Source organism: Schistocerca piceifrons, chromosome 3, assembly GCF_021461385.2.
Source record: "Schistocerca piceifrons isolate TAMUIC-IGC-003096 chromosome 3, iqSchPice1.1, whole genome shotgun sequence".
NCBI classification, from domain to species: Eukaryota; Metazoa; Arthropoda; class Insecta; order Orthoptera; family Acrididae; genus Schistocerca; species Schistocerca piceifrons.
The window spans coordinates 259959306-259964532 of NC_060140.1; the positions used below are offsets into that span (position 1 = coordinate 259959306).

General features: G+C 45.1%; 1 pseudogene; it reads left to right on the forward strand.

Annotated features, from left to right (window-relative positions):
• Window positions 1-649: 649 nt before the first annotated feature.
• On the forward strand, window positions 650-767 carry LOC124790851 (annotated as a pseudogene).
• The last annotated feature ends 4460 nt before the right edge of the window (window positions 768-5227 follow it).

The window sequence follows — 5227 nt, forward strand, 5'->3', positions numbered from 1 at the left end:
ATTCCAGAGTATGTTCCTGATTAACGATAGTTCAGCTGAATTTATTCGCGCCCGGCGCCAGTCGTCGACACGTCACAGCTCCTAAATCACTGCTTTCAAAACCGGTGGCGTATCTGGGGCCAAATAAATTAAAATCGGTCACCTCTCTTGTATAAAAGAGAGAGCGAACGATGTGTGTACGTGTGTGCTGCAGCAGGCTGTGGAATGGGAATTATCCGTTGCCAGGGCTGTTTCCGCACTTGTAGCACAGAGGTAGGAAAATGTTGACTAGTCTCCTGCAAAATTTAATTTAGCGTAATAAGAAGCTTGAGCACGTGTTTGTTATGTAGTTTGAGTTACAGCACTTTGCTGCCTGTGTTTAACGTTATCTTTGTCGAAATGTTCTTAAATCCAAAGTGGTATGTGCCACGTGTATGGGTATTTTGTGATGACGACGTCGGCTTAACACCTCCGACCATTTCGACGACGGATCAGTCAGTCCGGACAGAACGAAGGTGCCATAGTATTACGATCCGTAGCTGCAACACCTGTTTATGACCTTTGTTTCGCGTCGAACACTGACTGTCCTTGACGAAATATAAACTACACGCAACTTGTGTGACCTGCTCTTGCTAAAGGGATTTTTAAAAGGAGACCATATCATAAACAGGGCAACGGCCTTGCCGCAGTGGATACACCGGTTCCTGTCAGATCACCGAAGTTAAGCGCTGTCGGGTGTGGTCGGCACTTGGATGGGTGACCATCCGGGCCGCCATGCGCTGTTGCCGTTTTTCGTGGTGCACTCAGCCTCGTGATGCTAATTGAGGAGCTACTCGACCGAATAGTAGCGGCTCCTGTCACAGAAAACGATCGTAACGACCGGGAGAGCGGTGTGCTGACAACACGCCCCTCCTATCCGCATCTCAGCTGAGGATGCCACGACGGTCGCATGGTCCCGATGGGCCACTTGTGGCCTGTAGACGGAGTGCTACATATTTCTACATATCATAAATAACGCTAAATGTTGGGCATTTCAATATTCACGTTATACACAAGCAACGATATACGCTGCGATGGCAAATGTCATGCGATACCTTCTCCTACCGTGTCGGCCCATATTTTGCCCGGCGTAGTGCAGCAGCTCAACGTGTCATGAACTCAACAAGTCGTTGGAAGTCCCCTGCAGAAATACTGAGCCATGCTACCTGCGTAGCAGTCCGTAATTACGAAAGTATTGCCGTTACAAGATTTTATGCACGAATTGACCTCTCGATTATATCCCATAAAAATTCGATGGGATTCATGTCGGACGATCTGGGTGGTCCAATCATTCGCACGAACTGTCCAGACTGTTCTTCAAACCAGTCACGAACAATTGTCGCCTGGTGATATGGACATCGACATCCAAAAAATTCCATTGTTTTTTGGGAACATGAAGTCCATGAATTGTTGCAAAAGGTCTCCAAGTACCCGTATACAACCATTTACAGTCAGTGATGGGTTCGCTTGGCCCATAGGCCCCGGTCCATCCCCTGTAAACACAGCTCACATCATTATAAAGCTACCACCAGCTTGCACAATGCGTTGGTGACAACTTGGGTCCGTGGCGTCGTGCGTCTGCACAACACTCGAACCCTAGTTTCATCTCCCTCGAACTGAAATCGAGACTCGTCCGACCAGATCACAGTTTTCACTCATTCAGGGAACTACCGATATGGTCATGAGTCCTGGAGAGGCGCTGCAGGCGATGTCGTGCTGTTGACAAAGGCACTCGGGTCGATCGTCTGCTGCCACAGTCCATTAACGCCAATTTTCGCCGCACTGTCCCATCAGATATGTTCGTCATACGTCCCACACTGATGTCTGCGGTTATCTCACGCAGTGACAAGTCTACGCAAACGCCACTGCTCTCGGTCGTTAAGTGAAGGCCGTTGGCCTTTGCGTCTTCTTTGGTGATAGAGAATGCCTGTAATTTGGTATTCTCGGCACACTCTTGACACTGTGAATCTAAGAATATAGAATTCTCTAACGATTTCCGAATGGAATGCTCATTGCATCTACCTCCAGGTACCATTCTGCGTTCAAAGTCTGTTAATTCCCGTCGTGCCAAAATGATGTCGGAAACCTTTTCACATGAATCTGCTGAGTACACATACCAGCTCCACCCGTGCACTGCCGTTTTACACTTTATGTACGCAATATTCCCATCCTCCGTATTACCGTATAACAATGCACCGTGACTTTTTGCCAGCTAATTGCATGCTTGTGCAAAAATTTCAGATTTTTCTCTGCCAGCCCGTAACACAGAAAATCTACTGCTTCTTGTGAAACGGAGGAGAAAAATCGTGGAATGATATTGTGTCATAGTGAAGTAATGAGTCATTCAAATTCAAAAAACACAGGGCACTTAATATCCTGAGTCTAGTGAGTCCTCAGTACTCCTCTACGTAATAAATTCACTGACTGTGATGACGAACGTTACATAATTCTGTGGACAATAAAGCAACAAAGAATTTGATCAGGTCCGAAAGGTTCTCGAGTGGAAAGCTGTTCTAAGGACTTTTTGACCTATTCAGCGGCAGTATGTAGTACAAAAATCACTTCGAAAAGTGCGATTCCTAATCTCTCTAGTCGAAACGCAGTCTGTTGAGGTCTAGGCCACTTGGGAGCAAGGAAAGAATACTAGTAGATACCTCAGTCGCTATCGAATGGAACAACAGGTGGGTTGAGTTGCCTGCTAATTTCGGCCGTGTAGACGTACAGATGTTGGCCTCAACAAATTTCAAAAGAGTGGATGTGTGTGTGTGTGTGTGTGTGTGTGTGTGTGTGTGTGTGTGTGTGTGGAGAGAGAGAGAGAGAGAGAGAGAGAGAGAGAGAGAGAGAGAAATTAATACTGTGGGAGTTACCTTATCGATCCCAGATTTTCTAAGAAAAAAGGAACTCATCCAGAGAAAATTCGTGTTACATCATCTTATGGGAAACGAGCACGAAATGAATTGGCTACGAAAAATTTGCAAGCCATTGTTCAGGCAGATGCTGGACGAACCGGCTATTGTAAATGTTTGTGAAACTATAATATCCAAAAACTGCACTTTATTTGCCGTGTATAAATGATGTGTTCCTGCCAGCTTTCAATGTTTGTACTTACAAAATTCAGAAGAAATTTTTTTTTACATGAGATATAGTTAGCAAAAGATAGAAGAAAACTTAATACTATGGGAAAACATAGTCATCACCATCATCTTGATCATAATAAAGTTCAGGTTTCCCAGGTATTATTAATGAGCGTCTTACATCTCCTTCTTTCCATGTATAACCCGTCACGGAAAACATCATCCAGTTTTCCTCAGTCATTGAGATCATTCTTGTTCACGTCTGACCAGTGGGATCTGGGTCTTCTCACAAGACATTTTCCTCCCTCCTCCCTTTCCAGACTTATTCAGTCTGTTCTTGTAGACTCTAACCTCATTACCGCTGTAGTCCAGCTATGCTGACTCTGTATAAAAGGTATGTCTTGATTCCGTCTTTCTTCATCTCATCCTCATTCCTTAACTTACCCATGTTTGTCTTGTAGATGGAGGATGTTGCGTAAGACTTCATATCCAACGGTAAGGAGTGGAGTGGCAGCTGCCGTGATAGGGAAGTCATAGGGGCAGAAATGATTAGTGAAGTAACACAGCAGACAGAAGATTTACTTAAATTGTATTTCTCCAAGTGTATAAGGACTCATTACAAATAATGCAGCAAGAAACAGAGTCCAGCTCGTACAATAGCTACTAGGATGGGGCTCACTGTACTAAGCGTGAACAGTGATGATGTAGCGTAGAGGCTCCAAGTGCAAGTGGGATGAGTGGCTGCCACCAGCCGTCCTATACTGCAGCAGCATAGGGCGCTCGTGGTACGGAGCAACTGAAATGAAATGGTTCAAATGGCTCTGAGCACTATGGGACTTAACAGCTATGGTCATCAGTCCCCTAGAACTTAGAACTACTTAAACCTAACTAACCTAAGGACAGCACACAACACCCAGCCATCACGAGGCAGAGAAAATCCCTGACCCCGCCGGGAATCGAACCCGGGAACCCGGGCGTGGGAAGCGAGAACGCTACCGCACGACCACGAGATGCGGGCACGGAGCAACTGAGGCATGGCTCAGTGGGCACACACCATTGGATCCACCACGTCCCACGCGACTGCTATCGGCGTCAGACGGAAACTTGCTATTTCAGTGCCAACTGTGATACGCCACATGAAACCACAGAGGATCTGAGGAATTTCATTTCTGATGCGTGGGAACTTGGTGACTGTCTCTTTGTGAGGATGCATGTTACGATACCATAGGTTTATATTAAGTGGCTGTTGAACATCAATAATATTTCTTTTTCTGACACCATGTCGTCTCATAAAAGGGTTCTGATATATTGGTGAAATTCAGCACCATTTTTCACTCTGTTAGTAATTTCCTATCATTTTATCTATGGATATTATACCTCCGAGGTAGGTAAAACTGTCCACAACGCTCTGGCTAGAGTTCTTCTAGTTTGACACTTGAGTGTGGTCCATCTCTGGTGATTGCCATCACGACTGCCTTGTTCTCGCCGATATGGAGGTTGCATTCCTGGAAATGGAATTTCTACACGTCGAGTCGACTGCCTTGTTCTCGCCGATATGGAGGTTGCATTGCTGGAAATGGAATTTCTACACGTCGAGTCTGGTCTGAACTTCCTCATCCGTCTCATCCCAGATCATGATGTCAGCAAAGGCAGCTAATGGTGTCCGTCTAAGATATACTTTTCGTCGACGAAACATCTCAGTTTCTGATGCTTTCGCGTACTGATTACAATTTACCACATTTTAAATGCGTGATTTTTAACAAAGTGACGAGAGAGCAGAAGCCATTTTATTAGGATATTGGCCCTCAGTTTTAAGTGGCAATGCGATGAATGTGGGACGTGTTCTCTATGACCTTCTAACTAAGCTATTAGGGAGAAGATTTTAGTGTGTGCAGAGGATGCCTTGCATATTCAGTTTCTATGTAAGTGACTGGGCAGACTCGATTTTCAGACTCGCTGTTTAGCGAGTACAGCTGACTTACAACTATCTGGGTGCAGATTATCCCATTTACAGATTATCTGCCCACAGTTCGCGATCTTTGCAAAAACAGAAAACGATGACTGAAATATTATGTTATTACGTCGAATGTTTTCGCGAGAATTCACAGTTATACATGAAAATCATTTTATTACGC